This window comes from Bubalus kerabau, chromosome 8, assembly GCF_029407905.1.
Source record: "Bubalus kerabau isolate K-KA32 ecotype Philippines breed swamp buffalo chromosome 8, PCC_UOA_SB_1v2, whole genome shotgun sequence".
Taxonomy (NCBI): Eukaryota; Metazoa; Chordata; class Mammalia; order Artiodactyla; family Bovidae; genus Bubalus; species Bubalus kerabau.
In genome coordinates, this window is record NC_073631.1 from 76,123,233 (window position 1) to 76,144,923 (window position 21,691).

Below are 21,691 nucleotides of genomic sequence, written 5' to 3' on the forward strand. Positions count from 1 at the left end.
TTTCCTGATACAGCTTTAATTCAAGACAATGATACATTTGAAGTTGTTTTTCCATTTTTCTTGTTTTCATCAAAGTGAATTGCGTTAATCATGAATTGTTTTTATGATTTGCTGCCATGTGTAATTTTCCTCTTCTTTTCTATAGAGATAGATATTTAATCTAAAACTACTAACTCTGTGATGATTCATACTCTTACTGTTTAAATATCTTTATTTCACTTCCTTTGAAAATTCTGATGGACCAATCATGTGATTTTCCCTTCCATTATTTTCTCTCCCCAGGAACAACCTGCTTAAATAGTAAACTATTTGAAGTGATGACATATTAGGTAAATAAAGGTTGTACATAGCTATGTTCTATGTTGCTTTATCAGCAAATATTAAAGTCTTTGTGTAGGTATAAGCTTTTATGCACATATATTCTCCTCTTAGGGAAAAAAAACATTCTAAGCTTTTCAAACAGAGGGAATACAATGCAAGGATTTGTTTATGTGTTGAAAAGGCTGAGGGAGAGAAAAGGGAAGATGCTACTACCAAGAGGTTAGTAACTACAGGAAATCACTGCAGTTCCTAGGGCTGGAGAAACAAAGGGGAAAGTGGTGCCTAAACCCTACAAGCCTTTCTCTGGTTGTGATTCTGCTTCTGACACCATGTCACCACTCCTCTGCAGTCATCCAAGAGCTGACAACCCCACTGGTGCTGGTGGATTTGCTGCCTGAGTGACTCGTATCTGCAACTGCTGGCTGCTGGCACCACTGGGCTCCTACTGCAGAGGCTGGCAGTTGTCTGAGGCTGCTGCCGCCACTACTAGAACCTCTGAGTGCTAAGTGCAAGGGGTCAGGAGACAGAGCCAAGGACGAAAATCGTGGCTTCCTTCCTTTTGCTAACTTCCACTCTCATACTTCTCTGATTAGGCTTGCTCTTTCCATTGGCAGACCTAACCAGAAACCAACTGGCAAGGAGTTATGGGATACACAATTTATGTGTCCCAGTTCCTAGGGAGAGAGGAATGGTTAGGATAGAACTGACTGGCAACAGAGAAATACCCAGCATTACATTTACATCACTTACTTCAAGATTGCAGAAAGTAAGAGGGGGGACATTAAATAATAGAGGAAATTATGCTGTATTTTTATATAGAAATCTGAAGGATGTATATGTTCACCCCAGACTTTATGTGTATTAATTTTCTATTGCTGCTGTAATAAATTACCACAAACTTAGTGGCTTCAAACAACACAAATTTATTATTCTTCAGTTCTGTAGGTCAGAATTCCCACAGAGGTCTCACTGGGATAAAATGGAGGTGTAGCTAGGGCTGCTTTTCCTTCAGGAGTCTTTAAAGAAGAACCAATTTATTTGTCTCTTCCAGTTTCTAGAATTTGCCTATGTTCCCCGGATCATGGCTTCCCATCTCTATTTTCAAAGCCAGGAAGTTTTTCTCTGGCTGCCATCTCTCTGATTCTCTGTAGCTAGAAAAAACTCTATGCTTTAAAGGATTTTGGGGATTATATTGGGCCCACCTGGACAACCCAATCTCCTCTCCTCATCTGGAGGGTCTTAGTTTTAAAGTTTTAATCACATCTGCAAAGTCCCTTTTGACATGAAGATAGTATTCACAGGTTCTGAGAATTAAATTATGGGCATCTATGGGACCATTATTCTGTTTACCACAATACGGAATTTTAGATTCATAGACATCTGTGGTTATTCACTAGTCATTATCTCCCCTAGATATCTTAAACATATAATATCCAAAACGAAGTTAATCTTCTACTGAGTGCATGCTTTCTTGGCTGGGGACATCATTGAACAGTCTAGGCTTGAATTTTGAGAATATTTTTCTTTAATCCCTCATCAGATTAGTACATCTGCTCATTTTAGCTCCTAATTATTTCTCCATTCTATCCCTTCCATCTTTCCTACCACTCCCATTTCCTGGCATGGAAGTATTTTACATTTTCCTGAAAATAATTCTTGATTAACTGTGTCTGGCATTGTGATAGTGAAGTTATTGATATGAATGAGTCCCCATGTTATCTGTTATGGAATTTACAGTCTAGAATGGAAAGCACGCATTAGACAAATAAACTTGTATGATATATGTTTTGGAAGTGGACTTTTCTCATCTTAGATTCATTTTTCAATAATTAGCATTAAAATATTGTGAGTATTCCAGAGAAAAACCATCAATTTGTCTGATTGAAATGCAATCAGTAATGAGAATCTTTGGTGTATGTATGTTACTTTGTCCTGATTCTGGAAGATTAAGAGGGAAAATAATTTGCATGTCAAATATGGCAACTGAGTTAATTGTAGTAAAAATCAAGCTTGTTGTTGTTGTTCAGTCACTAAGTCAGGTCTGACTCTTTGCAACTCCATGAACTGCAGCATGCCAGGCTCCTCTGTCCTCCACTATTTCCTAGAGTTTGCTCAGATTCATGTCCATTGAGTCAGTGATGTTATCTAACCATCTCATCCTCTGCCACCCACTTGTCCTTTTGCCTTTAATCTTTCCCAGCATCAGTGTCTTTTCCAATGAGTCAGCTCTTTGCATCAGGTGGCCAAAGTATTGGAGCTTCAGCTTCAGCAACAGAATGGCCTAGCAAAATCAAGCTAGAATGGCCTTAAGCCTAGCAAAATCAAGCTAGAATGGCCTTAAGAGCTCATCTTCATTGGTTATTGTCTAAAGGGGGTTAAGCTGCAGATTTAAAGAATCAATGTACCTTGAGTCAGGTCTGGATGTATAGTTTAAACAAGCAGCCCATGGGTTTGTTTTATATATTAACATTTTGTAAAATTATCGAACCAATGTGGACTTGCAAATACCCTTGTGGTTTAGAACTTCAGAGGCCAGCACTGAGGAAGGTTTTATGACTTGCTCATTCTGCTCTCCTCCACTGGTAACTCTTAGGGATCCTCTGTAGTGTTGGCCTGGAATTCAAAACACCTCTCTAATGCCCAGTACATAGTGATAGTAACAGATCAGGAGCACTCACTCTACATCAGACATACTGTTCCCAAATACACCTTTCACACATTGTCTTATTTAATTTTTAAAACAATCTTAAGATGGTGTCACTATTCTATTTGCAAATGAGACATGCCTCCACATTTTACAGCTACTGAGGGGGAGAGAGTTGTATTAGGACTCTGTATCTTCAGAAGCTAATCTCAAGTGTGAAACCATTTGACTGCCATGCGACCATGACAGTTTTCACATTCCCTTATTAAAACAGAATTGTGTTTTAATTGTTGGCTCACATGCTTGTTTCTCTTTCCTTGAGTCTCCTGGCAGTAGGATATGTGTCTTCTTCATACAGGTAAATGATGGCACTTGGATGCTGCAGGGTTTGGGGCTTAGTAGGCACTTAATAAACCTGTAACCCCTTGGTCATTTCTTTATGCATTCATTCAATCTTAGTTGATTAGATTGGGTAAAAGTGAAAATATTAACTTGAAGTAAATGTAACATTTTGAGTATCTACACATACGGAAAAATTAAATTTTGACAAAACATTCATTTGAACAGCAATGTATTCAGTTCGGTTCAGTTCAGTTGCTCAGTTGTGTCCAGCACTTTGTGACCCCATGGACTGCAGCACACCAGACGTTCCTGTCCATCACCAACTCCTGGAGCTTACTCAAACTCATGTCCATAGAGTTGGTGATGCCATCCAACCGTTTCATCTTCTGTCGTCCCCTTCTCCTGCCTTCAATCTTTTCCAGCATCAGGGTCTTTTCAAATGAGTCAGATCTTTGCATCAGGTGGCCAAAATTTTGGAGTTTCATCTTCAGCATCAGTCTTTCCAATGAATATTCAGGACTGATTTCTTTTAGGATGGACTGGTTGGATCTCCTTATAGTCCAAGGGACTCTCACGAGTCTCCTCCAACACCACAGTTCAAAAGTATCAATTCTTTGGTGCTCAGCTTTCTTTATAGTACAACTCTCACATCCATACATGACTACTGGAAAAACCATAGCTTTGACTAGATGAATCTTTGTTGGCAAAGTAATATCTCTGCTTTTTAATATCTTGTCTAGGTTGGTCACAGCTTTTCTTCCATGGAGCAAGCATCTTTTAATTTCATGACTGCAGTCACCATCTGCAGTGATTTTGGAGCCCCCCAGAATAATGTATCTCACTGTTTCCATTTTCCCCCCATCTATTTGCCATGAAGTGATGGGACCGGATACCATGGTCTTAGTTTTCTGAATGTTGAGCTTTAAGTCAACTTTTTCACTCTCCTCTTTCACTTTCATCAAGAGGCTCTCTAGTTCTTTGCTTTCTGCCATATGGATGGTGTCATCTGCATATCTTAGGTTATTGATATTTCTCCCAGCAATCTTGATTCCAGCTTGTGCTTCATCCAGCCCAACATTTCTCATGATGTACTCTGCTTATAAGTTAAATAAGTAGGGTGACAATATACAGCCTTGACGTACTCCTTTTCCTATTTGGAACCAGTCTGTTGTTCCATGTCCAGTTCTAACTGTTGCTTCTTGACCTCCATACAAATTTCTCAGGAGGCAGGCCAATGTGTAAGTGTAATTAATAAATGTTCTGACTTAAACTCTTGTTATTGTCAATTACACAAAACTATAAAGTACTTTCCAAGAACCCAAAGACACTAAGAATGCATAATAATTCAAAATGAGGGACTTTCCAGAAATTTTATCTCACATAAATAATTGAAAATAACATACTTTTTCAAGGTGAAACCCCCAAATTATCTGTCCATAGAAGGAAATTAAAATGTATGTGTTGCTTCCACTCCTATTATGTAGTTTTCTGATTTTGTCCTACACTAATTCTGCTCATGTAGTTGTTGTTGTTCAGTTGCCAAGCCCTGTCTGATCCTTTGCTAATACATGGACTGCAGCATGCCCAGGCCTCCCTGTCCCCCATCAGCTCTTGGAGTTTGCCCTGCCCAAGTTTATGTCCCTTGAATCGGTGCTGCCATCCAACTATCTCATCCTCTGTAGCTCTCTTCTCCTTCTGCCTTCAATTCTGCTCATAGGTGTGAATATTAACCATCAATTTTATATGTCAAGTAACAAGGCACAGTGGGGTTATTACCTTATTTCTATTAGGTACATATGATTAAGTAACCAATTTCTTGTTAGAAACATAATGGAAACAAACCCCCATAAAACCAACATAAGTTCATTTTCATCTTACTAGAATTTGAGATTCTTGAAATAATAAGAAAATTTCTTTTTACGTATATTAAACCATTTAATTACAATGGTTTGTGATATTTTTAATGTTCTCATTATTAGTAAATAATATAAATTGGGCATTCACAACACATTAATAAAAGTTAATTAACTGATCAGGGGTACAGTTTTCTGAATTGGTATTTGAGCATTTATCAAAGGGGAGCTCAAATTCTTCCTATGATATTAAAAGCAGCAGCAAAAACCTGCTAGAGCACTTACCCTGTGGTTCACCCTGCTGGAAGCTTTTCTAAAGTGTGTCTAGACCACCTGACTCTTGCTATGAAAGCATTATATAACAACAACTTGGCTAATTGGCCCAACATTCCTGAAGTATCCCAAGGCTGTGGGTCAGAATTCAAACCATCTCATGCCCTTGTCACAAAGCTTATTCTCATAACTGGCAAATTTGCTGTATGGAAATGGCAAATTTGCAGAGCACTCTCTAAAATAACATTTATTGAGCTGCTGGTTATTTTTTTATGCATTTTATCTCATTGAATATTTGGGTGCTCATTCAATTTATAGGTGACAAAACAGAGGCCCAGAAAAATTATATAATTTTCTCAAGGTTGCAGTCAGCCAGCAGAAATTAGGAGATTTGAACATGAATCTTCTAATGCGAAACTGAGAACCCCTTGCCCTGTGTGTGAGTAGGTTGCTTTGACAAATATTTCTCAGGCTGCTAAGGAATTGTTTGCTTTAAGAGGGAAACAGATATACATTCCCCACCCCGACCCCCCACCCCACCAACACCACTTCAACTGACTTGAGCAAAAGAAAAGATTATTGGAAAGACTCAGGTCTAGGAAATGCTACCAGGTCTCAGCTAGGGCTGGAGAATGGAATCAGGAGCTGAAGTGCTTTTGTTTCTCTGCTATTCTTAGGCATCTCATCTCTGCTTCTGACTTCAGCTTCATCATTTGCTGCCATACACATGGAATTTCTCTGCTCCTGGTAGATACTACTAGTCCAGCCTGTCTGCTGTGTGTGTACAGAAGGAGAGAGATTAGGAGAAGGGGTGGATAACAGAGTCCCACAGTTGTGACCCATACTCAGAACATCTAATATGGGAGTCAGTAGAGGTGAGGAGGACATAATTGGTAGATAAATGATCTGCATTATTTATACAACGCCTTTCTTGTACTATGGTATTGAACTTTGATAGTTAAATCTGATTCTCCAACTTGATTTGGAGCAATTTTATGAATATTAATTGGTTTCTCTTGTATGGGTTTCTCTTGTATGTGTTAAGTCATTTCAGTTGAGTCTGAGAATCCCATGGACAGAGGAGCTTGTGAGCTACAGTCCATAGGGTTACAAAGGGTTGGACAAGACTGAAGGGGCTTAATATGCATGCATGAATATACACAGTGATGTCTCTATGTCTGTGATTATATTCTGAAAATGCACATAATTCTATTTATGCAAGCATTTTATTCCTACTAGTCAACTGAGAGTCATCTTCATTAAAGAGATATTTTGATGTCTCTTAAAAATACAATGGGGAAAACATTGTCTTATTATCATTTGTAGACTAATTACTTGTGCTTATACAACTATCGTTTTGGTTAATATTAGCAAGAAGAACAAAGTAGTGCCAAAGATAAGAAATGACACTTCTGTTAGTAGAACATGTCAACCTGAAACTGTGGGTTTCCAGCTCCCCTGACATAATTAAAATACTCTGAGTAGACATCTTTAGCAACAGACATGGTTGAGTGGTCCTCTGAAGAATTATCCTCCAAAGAGGTTTTTATGGACAAGAGGACCCTTGAGGAAACCATCACAACTCTTTTCAAGTTAATGCTGTATGAAAGCCTTAAATTTTCAGTTTCTAAAACCTGGTATTTGTATTTGAAGGTCAAAAGTGAAAATGTCAAACCCATAATTACCTTCCCTTGTATGTGGTGAAAATAATTCAGGAACCGCTGAAGTCATCCCTTTATAAAAATCATCTAATCTTTCTAATGAAAGTGAAAGAAAGTGAAAGTGAAAGTTGCTCAGTTATGTCCTACTCTTTGCAACCCCATGGACTTCAGTCCATGGAATTCTTCAAGCCAGAATACTGGAGCGGGTAGCCTTTCCCTTCTCCAGGGATCTTCCCAACCCAGGGATCAAACCCAGGTCTCTCTTCTTGCTTTACCTGCTGAGCCACAAGGGAAGCCCAAGAATACTGGAGTGGGTAGCCTATCCCTCTCCAGCGGATCTTCCTGACCCAGTAATTGAACCAGGGTCTCCTGCATTGCACGCAGATTCTTTGCCAATGAGCTATTAGGGAAGCCCATCTTTCTAATAAACATAGATATTGAGTACATTTTTGGGTGACATCCTGATTAAAAAACATCCAAGGTAAGAACCTTCTTTGTTTCTTACAACTGATCACTGAGCTGTCCACCCCTCAAAATTCAACTCAATAATCATGTGACTAATGTATCAAACTTTAAATACTTTACATTTTTGCATATTATTTGTGCTTCGTATGACTGTAGAAAGTAATACTTATTGTTATGTGGATTTGGAGAAATATTGTGTTCCAAGAATAAGACAGTAGAGCTGTAGTCTTGATTTCATCAGAGGGAGTAAGATAGGTGTGGACAATGTCTAGTTCTTGCTTTATTATCAGTCAGTTCTGTGCTTTATTAAGTCCCTACTTGCTCATTTTCCTTACTGAGAGACCTAGGCTGGGATGGACAATATTTAATTAACTCCTTAAAACTCTAGTATTGACGTGCTTTCTTTTGAGAGGGGGTTGTTTTCTTGATTTTTTTTTTAAATTGAAGTATAGTTGTTTACAGTGTTGTATTAATTTCAGGTGTGTATCAAAATAATTCAATTATACATACATACATATATATATTTTCAGATTCTTTTCCTTCATAGGTTATTACAAGGTACTAAGTACGATTCCCTGTGCTATATAGTAGGTTCTTATTGGCTATCTATTATATATATAGCAGTCATGTGTTTTCTTAACCTATATTATCTTAGAGAGAAAATAGTCATGTTCTTGATAAGCAGTAGATTTTTTTTCTTTTTTGCTACACTTACCTGACTTGTGGGATCTCAACTCTCAGACCAGAGATTGAATCCGGATCACAGGAGTGAAAGCCCAGAATCCTAACCACTTGACCACTAGGAAACTCCCAACAACTATAGATTTTTAAGAGGTGTTGGTCTTTGTTCAAGGTGGGTAATTGATATATGGGTTCATTTTACTATGTACTTTTTTGAATGATACTTTTTAGAGAGAGAAAGAGGGACATAGCTGTAAAAATAGTGGCAATGATAAGGAAATGTTGCAAGGAGAAGATGAAACATCTTCATCCTAAAAATCGTGGTATGTTCATTTTTCTGGGGCACCTAAGCATGAAACGTGAGAGAAGTGATAGGGTGTAGTAGGAAGCAGAAATAGAGAAACTGGAAAACCTTGCAAGTCTCCTTGAATCATTTCAGTTGAAATGCTTTATCATTTTGTTGTGAATGCCATATGAGATGTACTTAGAGTCAAGTTTAATGAATATACATTACAGAGATAAATGGTTCATGAACGCACCATCATTTTGGATTATGCATTATTGCTCTTTAAAATCATTAGTTTGGAAACTTGGGATTTGATTGTAATTTGCAATTTCTTAGCATGCTCTGACTGGGCAAAAAAGGAAGCAATCTGGATAAGGGCCAGATTTCAGAGCAAAATTTACAGATGCAAAGTGCTTGATCCATAAAGTAGATAAAGCACATAATCTGCAATCAACTATAAAGTTTGACCATGGAAATGGTTGTTGAACCCAAGTCCATTTGCCCAAAGCACAGTGAGGCCAAACCAATGGGAACATCAGAGTTTCAAGCAGAAAAAGTTTATTAATCACAGAGGCACCAGCCTGGAAGATGGGAGACCCAGATTGATCTCAAATCCATGTTGCTGACTGACTAGGGTGCAAGATTGTTAAAGGCAAATGCGGAGGAGAAGGTCTTTATAATCCTGAGTTCAGATAAGATGCTGCAGACTTTCTGGCAGCACTTTGTGACTTTCTTTGCCCCCCGTGATGGTGGTTATTCTACTTGTTCCTAGTTTGATCTAGTGATCCTTCAACTTTCCTCTAGAAGAGAGCAGAGACAGTAGTTCAGGCATTTTGTTATCTGTTTAGGGCCTATATGATGGTTCAGGAATTTCAGTTCTCAGGTGACCCTATTTTTAAGTCTGCTTGGGGCCATCTGGTTGAAGCCACAGGGTGTTACCTCGTCAGTTTAGAGTCATTAATCAAGGCATTGGCTTAAGCTAATTATCACAGAAAAGATTATGTTGCACTTGCTTTCTCTTTAATTTTGAGTTCCCTCACTTCACAGTTTGGATCTGTTCTTTGGAACTGAGCGAAGTTCTAGGACTCTAAAGCCTTTTTTCTATAAACAGAAAGGCATATTTACTTGGGACCGTTTCAGGGTTCTGCTTGGTTTCAGTCCCCCCTTTTCTTTGAAACTCATAGATCTTGACAGGAACAGGAGTCAGACAAGAAAGGGAATAGAGATTAATCATAAAATTGACAAGGGAACTTGATTTAAGGTGGACTTAGTTTCAGAAATACCAATAAAATACCCAAACTTTGAGTTCTAACATCAGAGCTCACACATATTCTAAAGTCGCTTTCTGTGCAGCTAGGTTTTTTCTAGAAATTAGTGCAATTCTTTATCTAACACAAATATTTATTGAGCAAAATTTCTTGTCCAGAACTGTATAAAGAGTCACTTGAGGACCTTTATGGTACAATACTGTATTTTTGCATTTTGAAACTGAATAGAGCTTTTTACCCCTTGGGCCATGATTGGATGTTTAATGTCACATTAAATCACAGATTCTTTCCTTGAAACCTGAATAAATCGGTGGTCTTCCTTTTAACAAAAAGGATTTTTAAAAAGGGCTATTATATTCCTCATTTGATGCTACAAGTTTACTAACAACTCAACACCCAAGCCTTTAGAAATGTTGTGTATACTTAGTCTATTTTTTCACCTAATACTCACTCCTGAGCCTGGGCATCCTTCTTTTGCCTCCTAAACTATGTAAGTCACTCTTTCCTAGTCACCAATGACCTCCTTGTCATAAAATCTACTTTTTTAGTCCATTTCTCACTTGACTTTGGGACAGTAGTTGATGCTGATAAGTACTCTCTTCTTTAGGAAATATTATTTTCCTTTGGCATCCATACACTACTGCCCTCGTCTGCTTTTCTTTTGTCTGCTTCTGGGCAATTTAAACAATGACCTCTTAGGCTTCTTTGTGAGTCCATATTCTTTTGTCCTTTGCCTTCCTTGGGATTTTGAAGTAGGCTCTCTTCCCTTGCTCTCTGAATACTTGTACCAGATGATAGTATTACTCTTGAAGCATCAGTCATTGTCTTTGTGATTTTCAAATCTCTGTCTCCAAGCATGACCCATCTCCTGAGCTTCAGGACAATGTATCTACTTCTCTTATTGAGAGTTTAATATTGACGTTTCTCATACACCTCAAATTCAACATATTCCAAATGGAAAACTTTATCTTACTCCCTGGTGACTACAGCTTGCTTCTCTTCCAGTATTATTGTCTCAGAGCGTGGCACCACCACCTGTCAATTGCTTTTTGTCCTTGATGCTTTTCATACTTTCTTCTTTCAATCAAATATCAAGATGTGATCTCTTGATTTTTGCTTCCTCTTTCTATTCTTGTTGCCATTATCTTTGCATTTCCCATCATTATCTTAGATTTCCTATCATTTCTTTCCTTGAATACTGTAATGGTCTCCTAATTAGCATATCTATCCTGGCTAGTTCTCTAGTTCACTTCCAGGCTCTTCTCTCAATTCCAAGTGGTCCTTCTCTAATGCATTTCTAATCAGGGCACTTCCATGATTAAACCATGCCTGTATCCTGTTTCACTTGAGAAGAAATCATGGTAATTATACAACTTTGCTCCTGCTGCTGCTAAGTCGCTTCAGTAGTGTCCGACTCTGTGTGACCACATAGATGGCCGCCTACCAGGCTCCTCTGTCCCTGGGATTCTCCAGGCAAGAACAATGGAGTGGATAGCCATTTCCTTCTCTAATGCATGAAAGTGAAAAGTGAAAGTGAAGTCATTCAGCCTTGTCCGACTCTTAGCGACCCCATGGACTGCAGCCTACCAGGCTCCTCCATCTATGGGATTTTCCAGGCAAGAGTACTGGAGTGGGGTGCCATTGACTTCTCTGTATGTAACTTTAAATGTCTGTATTTTGGTCCATTGCCCAAATACTAAGGGCTTCCCAGGGGGAGCTAAAAAACCCACCTGTCAATGCAGGAGACATAGGAGACACGGGTTTGATTCCTGGGTTGGAAAGATCCCCTGGAGAAGGGCATGACAACCCACTCCAGTGTTCTTGCTTGAAGAATCCCATGGATAAAGAAGCCTGGTGCACCATGGTCCAAATGGTCGCAGGGTCAGACACGACTGAAGCGACTTAGCATGCGCACATGCATGTGTGACTGACTACTATCTTGTCTCATCTCTTGTGATTTCCCTTCATATTTCAGGTCTTCACTTAGTGAAATTCTTTCCATTCTTCCAGCACACTATGACTCTTCTTGCTCATAAATATGAATGTATATCCTCTGCCAGGAACACTCCCCTCCTTCTCCTTGCCTTTCATTTGGCTCACTTCTATTTAACTTTCAGAAATCCTTCTATTTTTTTTCCCCCTCAGAAACATCCCCTGATCCTTTAAACTAGGTAAAGTTAGGAAAGGAAACAACTGCAATTTGTATACCCACTATGATAACAATTATCATAATTGTTTCATTTTCTTTTATGTGTTTGGGGTAGTGGGAGACAGAGACTGTGTACTCTCTAAGGTAGAAATGATACCTATTTGCTTGTGATTACATTGCACCCCTGAGCCCCCATGACTGACAAACTGTCTGACACAGTTTTTCAGTTCATACTTGCTGAATGACAAATGCAGAGAGAGAATAAAATTCATTGTATGAGAAAAGCAAGAGGCAAGTCATTTTACGATAATGCCAAAGGATACGTTTTCACTTAAATGTTTATTGCAAATGGAGTAAATGGTGTACCAATGAATCTGGAGAAGACTCTATGGAACCTTTTATGTTTGTGGCTTACATGGCTCCTAACACATGACTGCATCTATAGAAGGCAATCAATAATTATTGAATTAAATGTTTGCAATGACATTTATTTGAATAAGGGAAGGCATTAAGCTCAATAAGGGCTGTTTATTTTTGGATCCACTAAATATAGATATAAGATTAATGGGGGCTGTGGTGGTGAATATTAGAATGCAGGGTAATTTGGGGGATAATTTCTTCTTCAGCTTTTTTTTTTTTTAATTTACCACACTGCTTTCATTCACATTTCTTTTCTAGAAGTTACTTACTTATATCAGAAAACATACCTTACTATTTATCTGTTTCAACAAAGTATCAGATTTAATATAATGCATATGTGTCAGATTTAATATAATGCATATGCTCTCAAGTTCATCCAAATATATTAATAATGGAAATATCAAATAAAGATTGTTCCAGTCTGATGTGGTTATATGTCACTAATTAAAAGGACAATATTTTCCTACAAACTCTATACTCCTTGTATATTTCCTAACTCAGGAATAGTACTATCCTGTTGAAAAAACTATAAAAGCTAATGTATTTGACACTTTTCTCTCCCTCATAACCTGTGTTCATTTACCTCTTGATTAGCTCTCAAATCGGTCTCCTGGATCCATTTTCACTGTCGTTAATCTAGTCCAGGCTATTATCTTCTCCTGCCAGAAAATTTGTTACAACCTGCTAAGGAGTCTGTCTGCACCACCATGTCCCTTGCCAGCTCACTCTCCACTCAGTAGCCAAACCAATCTGATTATGCTCTGCTTAGAATCTTCAGTGACTTCTCATCAACCTTAAATAAAAATGTCCCACTCTTCACTGTATCGTCTGACTCCACAGTTGCTGCTGCTGCTGCTAAGTTGCTTCAGTCGTGTCCGACTCTGTGCAACCCCATAGATGGCAGCCCAACAGGCTCCCCTGTCCCTGGGATTCTCTAGGCAAGAGCACTGGAGTGGGTTCCCATTTCCTTCCCCAATGCATGAAAGTGAAAAGTGAAAGTGAAGTTGCTCAGTCGTGTCCAACTCTTAGCGACCCATGGACTGCAGCCCACCAGGCTCCTCTGTCCATGGGATTTTCCAGGCAAGAGTACTGGAGTGGGGTGCCATTGCCTTCTCCGGACTTCACAGTGCTACCACACTTAATATTTAGATGTCATAATCTCATATATCAATTCCTGACTTTTCAAATTCCCATCCATCTTTTCACTTAAGTGGATGCAATAAGATAGATTTTTTTTTTTAATGAAGATGTTGGTATTTCACCACAAATACTCTCTCATAGGGTGAATTAGTCATTCATTCAGACATTAGATTTCAAATTTTGAATAAAAATACTTAATCCTACCCTTGACTGATTGTAAGTTAACATAGTCTTTCCTTTTGCCCACGTTTTTGGATACATTCAAGGGCTCATGTGCTTTCTTTATGATGCTTGTAGATTCTACAGTGTAGATGAGCAGAGATCCCTGAAGGAATAAATCTCTTGTTCAAGAGCACATAATGAGAGTACATGGAAGAGATCAGTCATCTTGCTTTAATGTTCTTTTTTTTTTTAATTTTGATTTTGGTGAGAATAGGGTATGTGCTTAAGAACTGTCACTTTATAGGACTGAAAGTGAAGAATCAAAGAATTAAAATGTTACAAGGTGTGTAGTTTTTGTCTATGGTAAAATGCACCATCTTGTTGAGTAGTCTATTATTTTTTATTTCAAAATGCAAAGTAGAATATAAGCTGGGAAGGGAGGGAGAAGGAAGATGAGACTTGAGTCAGAGAGATCCCTGAGAGGAGATCATTACATTAGTGTGGATTTTGGTAAAAATGTAAATATATTCAGTACTCAGACATTTATTTTTCCCTTAATAAATCAACACTTTATGTTTAATGTCTTGTTTTTAAAAAAAGTCCTTAAAAATAGCTGAGTATTATAAAAACAGATCAGAAATGCAAATTACACAGTTAAAATGGAAACAAATATAGTTTTATAATAACCTAAGCAAAGGCTTCCCTGGTGGCTCAGAGGTTAAAGCGTCTGCCTCCAATGCAGGAGACCCGGGTTCATTCCCTGGGTTGAGAAGATCCCCTGGAGCAGGAAATGGTAACCCACTCCAATATTCTTGCCTAGAGAATCCCATGGATGGAGAAGCCTGGTAGGCTACAGCCCATGGAGTTGCAAAGAGTCAGACACCACTGAGTGACTTCACTTTCACTTTCAAGCAAATACAGATATAAATTTTAGTCTTATCAAGCATATGTCTCAAAGAACAGATAAGTATAGATACTGAAAAAAGGACTTAAAGAACATAAATAAGTCACTCTTAAATATGGAATAAAGGTCATATACCTTGCTGCTGCTAAGTCACTTCAGTCGTGTCCGACTCTGTGCGACCCCATGGACTGCAGCCCACCAGGCTCTGCCGTCCCTGGGATTCTCCAGGCAAGAACACTGGACTGGGTTGTCATTTCCTTCTCCAATGCATGAAAGTGAAAAGTGAAAGTGAAGTCACTCAGTCGTGCCCGACTCTTAGCGACCCCATGGACTGCAGCCTACCAGGTTCCTCTATCCATGGGATTTGCCAGGCAAGAGTACTGGAGTGGGTTGCCATATACCTTACTAGTAGCTTATTCAGAAAGTATTTTTAATCAAGTGAATTGGGAATGAGCTCTTTTTTTCAATGGGTAGTGTTATATAAAAACAAAAATTCGACTGAATCACTCCCAGAATGTATTCCTAGTATCCTTCCAAATTTGGGTGGAAGAAATTATTATGTGCTTAAAACTGAAGATTTCAGAGAAGGTGTCACCATGTTTAGACTTGCTATTTTAGAGAGCTTCATGAACAATGGCCAAACCCTGATGGGTCAGATAGGAATATTTTAATATATTGAGATTTCATAACCATTTTGATAAAAGTAGAATTAACCTTATGGAGAAATTCTTACAGATATTTTAATGACTCCTTTTAAAAATGAGGAGCTAAAGATACAAATATCAAAAAAATCTCATGATTATTATTTACAAGTTGTTGGGAAATGAATATAAAATTAAACAGCAGCAAGAAGACAGAAGACTTGCCAAAATGTGGTTGAGGATCATGAACGATGAAGACAGAAAAGAGTATCTTGAGTTTTCCAGGCTTCACAGAGGAAATAAAATTTAATCAATAAGCAGAATTTTGCTAAGGGAAGTGAGGAAGGAAGTTAAAGACAAAAAACATGAAAATATTAGGAAATCTTTAGAGAACAAAGTGTGAGAAAGATAATGGTGGTTACAGATGAAGGTGGGTCACTTAGTAAGCAAAGATCAGAGAATCAAGGCTTTGGAGATCATTTTAGAATTCTGTTTTTTATCTTGAAATGGAAGCCATTGAAGAATTTTGATCAGAGGAATAGTGTTTATTATACTAGCATACTAGTATGCTAGGATCTTTACACCATTATTTCATGCAGTATCCATAACCAATCTTATAGGTTCTATTTACCACACTCACTTTGCATACGAGAAAACTGAGGTGCAAAAAGGTAAAGAAGCAAATTACGGCTCTACAAACATTCAGACCCAGCTTTCAATACAGCAGTTCAGTGCCATAGGTGGGTTCTCTACCTCTTCTGCTATACCACCTTTAACTTTGAGAGACATACTACACAGAGTAGAAAGACAGAGAGGAGGACAAGACTGGAGTGAGGGAGATCCTTAAGGATGTCACAAAAACAAGGCCAGACAGGAAACACTGTGGGAAAAAATGGGTGGGGCTTGGATTGATTGCCTGTCAGTGAGATAAAAAGAAAGGGAGGAAGTTAGGACAACACTCAAGTTCTTTTTTTTTTTTTTTTTTTTTTTGGCTTCTCTGATAGCTCATTTGGTAAAGAATCCACCTGCAATAGATGAGACCCCATTTTGTTTCCTGGGTCCGGAAGATCCACTGGTGAAGGGAGAGGCTACACAGTTCAGTATTCTTGGATTTCCCCGTGGCTCAGCTGGTAAAGAATCTGCCTGCTATGCGGGAGACCTGGGTTCCATCCCTGGATTGGGAAGATCCTGTGGAGAAGGGAAAGGCTACACACTCCAGTATTCTGGCCTGGAGAATTCCATGGACTATACAGTCCATGGGGTTGTAAAGAGTCAGACACAACTGAACGGCTTTCACTTTCAAGTTCTGATTTAGCAACTGTATGGAGAGTGTCCATTTTACAGTAATGGGGAATGCAGGGAGCAGACTGAAGGAATAATAGAGACAAGGAATGATGAATTCTATGCAGAACATGTGGAGATGGAGATGTCAGTCAGATGTTTAGAAAAGGCATTATGTGAGGGCTGGAGCACAGAAGGGGTGTGGCATAGTAGTGAAGAGAGCTCTGTTTGGGTTAAATCACTTCAGTGGTGTCTGACTCTTTGTGATCCTCTGGACTGTAGCCTGCCAGACTCTTATGTCCATGGGCTTCTCCAGGCAAGAATGCTGGAGTGGGTTGCCATGCTGTCCTCCAGGGGATCTTCCCAGCCCAGGGATAGAACATGCATCTCTTAAGTCCCTTGCATTGGCACCAGGTTCTTTACCGCTAGCGCCACTAGCACTTAGAGTCAAATCTAGACACTAACCATGACTAAGTGCCTGGCTACAGTTAATTATTTAAAGTGATGAAGTGGAGATAGGGGACTAGTGTTACCAACTATTGCTTTTACTGTGAGCCAAACGCTTAATGTCTTTTTCTGCAAAACAGTGAAGGGTCAGGGGGATGGGTAGAACAGACATTTGACAGGTACCTTTGGGGTTTTATCTTTATATTTTCTTGAAAACTAGGCACTGTGTTTATTGTATGAATCCTATCAGCAGGTAATCTGGAAATTTACATAATTGACCACAAGGGGGAGAACTCTAATTCTACATTAAGTCACTACAACTGTAAAATAGCCTTAAAGTACTTGCTATTTTCAGTGGGTATTCAGCTTAATACCATTTCCACTTCCTCATGGAAGTTTGGGGAGTTCTCTGCTAGAAATAGGTTTCACTGAATTGAAATGTGTTGTGGTGTTAAAGTTATGATCAAGTCACTGAATGTAAGAATCTCTTTGTATTAAGCAATAATTCTCCAGGAAGGAATCCAGATGCTTCTTTAATTAAAATGAAGACAGTATGAATTTGAAAATTCACCCTGGGAGGGTTTTTCCTTCCAAATCACATTATTTCAGTTGTCCTTCAAGAAAACTATAATCTTTCTGAAAGTCCTTGGTTACACTGAAACAAGAAGAAAGTCAACCTGTCACTCTGTTGTAAAGTTATAGGTATCAAAACAAATGGATTAGAATGGTGCTGGCCATATAAATGTCATATGTTCCTTGACTATATATGAGTACATGTTACATGGTTATATGGGCAGTGAACATTGTATGTTCAGTATTTAAATGCTCATTTTTCTTTTCAGTTTAATTTCTGTGCCCTGGTTTTATGTAAAGTGTAATTGTAAATAAACTATAATCCTCATTAGGGGTGAAAATTACCTTATGAGACTTTCTAGTGTTTAATGAGCTACATTTTTGGACTTGATCAAATTAAATTACATTTGTTAAGATATGAGTATAGTATTTCTGCGCTTTATCATTATACCGAAACAGACACAACTAAATGAGTATTGTCCCCTTTGAAGATATGATATTGGTGAGCTCTATAGGGCTTTCAATAATTCAGCTGTTATTGGAAAACATATTTTTGCTTCCCCTTGAAGGCAGTGTCATGCCCTTTTAATATGTTCAGTGTCAGCAGATTTTCCTTTGAGAGGGAGTTCGATATTTAAAAATAAGTCTTTCTATGAATGAAGGTTGAATTTTAAGTGAAAGTGGCTCAGTCATGTCTGACTCTTTGTGATCCCATGGATTATATCCTCCATGGAATTCTCCAGGCCAGAATACTGAAGTAGGTAGCCATTCCCTTCAGGATCTTCCCAATGCAGGGATTGAACCCAGGTCTCCCATATTGCAGGCAGATTCTTTACCAGCTGAGCCACAAAGGAAGCCCAAGAATACTGGAATGGGTAGCCTATCCCTTCTCCAGCAGACCTTCCTGACCCAGGAATCAAACCGGGTTCTCCTGCGTTGTAGGCAGATTCTTTATCAACTGAACTATTAAGGAAGCAGGTCACCAGTCAAATTGGAACATATATTATTTGGGGTCCAAAAAACTAGATATCACTAAGATATTTTAACTCCCTTTGATTTATAAACCTCCTTAACTTATCTGTCATAAAAGAGTCACACAATGTTTTTAGTAATAATGCTGTTACTGAAATGAGTTTAAACTCTCCTAAAGGTAACTACTTTCATATGAATAAACTCATTCTAAAATGTTCACTTAACAAATAAGTAGTTTTATTTATGCTCACTTTGTGCTTATTTTCCAGTTTTCACAATTGATACTTCAAAAATCCTTTAAATGTGGCATAATAGTCTACTAAGTAAATCAGTGTTTTCATTTAGAAATTTTCTATAACTTCTTTCAAAAATGACTCAGGTTTTTTATGTTTTTCTTTGACTAGATGAATTAAGTTTCTGTCAGTATGTTTCACACCAGAAAGTATTATAGATCAATAAAAGGTCTATGCTAGGAAGTCTCATGAAGTAATTCTCACCCCAATGAGGGTTATAATTTCCTTACAATTACACACATCTTACTTCTGCTTCTATACCCAGTAACTAGCACAGTGCTTGGTCCCCTAGTAAATATTTACAAAATATTAGTTGCATACATGAATGAATAAATAAATATGTACATATCTAAATAAACAAATATATATAAATGCATATATATACACATATATATAAATAAAATATACATATAAAATTATTCCTGTTATATATTGGTGTTCCATACTGCTATTATAAACATCCACTCAAAACTTGGTAGCTGGAGTCAACACAAGAATTTCTGCTGTTCACAGATCAGTTTAGACAGGGCCCAGTGGGAACAGTCCATCTCTACTCCGCTCCCCCACACGGTGTCAGCTGCTCTGGCTTGAAATCCAGGGTTGGCTGGGAGCCTAGAGTCTGGAATTACCTGAAGGTTCACTCAGTCACATGTCTAGTGGTGATACTGGCTGTTGGCTGGAACCTCAGCTGGGGATGTTATCTAGAAACCTGCTTGGATTGCTCACAGCATATTTTAGATTCCATTCAAGTGATCAAGGCAAAGTGCAAGGCATTTTTAAGACCTTGGAGGTCACATTGGATCACTTCTGTTGTAGTATTGGTCTAGGCAGTCACAAAGGTCTACCTGATTTCAAGGAGAAGGGATTCAGAACCCACCATGAGATGAGAAGTGTTTAAGGTCATATTGTAAGAGCATATCGGGTGAGATATATTGCAGTGGTCTTTTTTTTTTTTTTTATGAGAATATAATGTGCCGTACTTTTTATACTCAGATATGTAGTTTTACTTGTAAACTACTTCTATTCACTTTAGAAAATATTGTTCCCAAACAAAATTTACCCTGTTAAATGGATTCATCTGCTCCAATGAACATTTATGGGTCATTTTCTCTTTCCTGGTTTTGCTTGTATCTGTTCTCTTAAATATACTCACCTGCCCTTCAAAACCTCTTCCTCACATACATTCAAAGACTAAGACTGAAGTGTACTCGCTTTCTTTTTTCCTTCCTACTTCTCTTCCTTTCTTCACTTCTATTTCTTTCTTCTGGTTTTTTTTTTGGGGGGGGGTGGTTTGGGGGGAGGCCTGGAAAGCTTTTACTCTAAACTCATTTTGTCAAGTAAACAGTATCTAATAGGTGACCTCTCATAGTTCAAAGAGTAAAAATCACATTGATGTATATTAGGTGTTTAATATTTACCAAATTGATGAAACATTTATAAATTATGTATTCTTTCTTAATTTGAAGAGGTTTTTTCTCTAAAATATAGTTTTTGTTCTTAAATTTAAATGAAAGGAACTTTAAGTTCAGCTTAAAGTGAAAAATGCCATTCTTTTTCTAAATCTATTTTACTAAATTAAAAAATAAGAATTGTCTTTCCTGAAATTTGATTCTGATAGGGAACAAATTATGAAATTTTCTGCATAATGACAAATCTGAGGTGAGTACTGAAATGGCTTTTTTCCCAAAAAGTGACTGAAATAAACAGTAAAAAATGAAACTAAAATGATATAACAGTATTTCCTCTATTCAGTCCAAAGTCTGTTTCATAGGATATTGAAGCAATCTGGGGATAAATAAATCACTGAAGTAGTAAGACATTTATGTTGTTTAATTGCTTAAAGTAGAAAATTTTAAATAGTGCAAAAAAGCATTAACCTTAATAAAGGAAGGGGGAGACCAACTTGAAGTAAGTTGTATAGGAATTGCATATAATTAATTGCTATCCACAAAGAAGGAAATGGCAACCCACTCCAATATTCTTGCCTGGAAAATCCCATTGACAAAGGAGCTTGGTGGGCTACAGTACATGGGGTTGCAAAAGAGTTGGAAGCAACTAGAAACAAACAAATAAAACAAACTTGAACCTTTCAAAACCGCTTAACCCTTTGTTGTCTAATTTGTAGTTTGACTTGGGGTTTTGGTTCCAGTTGCCAATACATATTTATTAACTTTCTGACTGTCCCGTAATTACACAAAACTTCTGTGTTGTTCATTCGAGCTATATTAAACAAGTATGTTGACCCTTCCCCAGCTACAATGAAGTTACAATCAATGCTTTAAAAAAATTGTTTTGAACTCAGTTAATGGGGACTTCCCCGGTGGCTCAGTGGTAAAGAATCTGCCTGCCAACGTAGGAGACAAGGGTTTGTTTGATCCCTGGTCCTGGAAGATCCCACATGGCACAGGGCAACTAAGCCTGTGCACCACAACCACTGAGCCCACACTCTACAGCCCAGGAACCACAACTGCTGAAACTCCCATGCCCTAGAGCCTGTGCTCTGCAAAAAGAGAGGCCACCTCAATGAGAAGCCTGCATATTATAACTAGAGAGTAGCCCCCATTCCGCACAACTAGAGAAAAGCCCGAGCAGCAATGAAGACCCAACACAGCCAGAAAGAAATAATTAATTTAAAAATTAATTGCTGTCTAGGAATTAAATGGAAAAATAACCAATTTGTTTATCTTACAAAGACTTTCCAAGGGAGGACTCATCCTAACATATCCCTGTCATAAATGTCTGTCCTGTGAATGGTGCTCAGTAAATGATTTGCATGAAAGAATTCAGTGCTTTCTGATGGTGTATTTTCTAGTCATTTCAAAAAACTATTGTGTTCTTTAGCTTTATAATTGCCTCGATATTCTTGATTATGTCATCCAGAATATGAGATTTTGAAACTATTTTGAAAGTTTAGG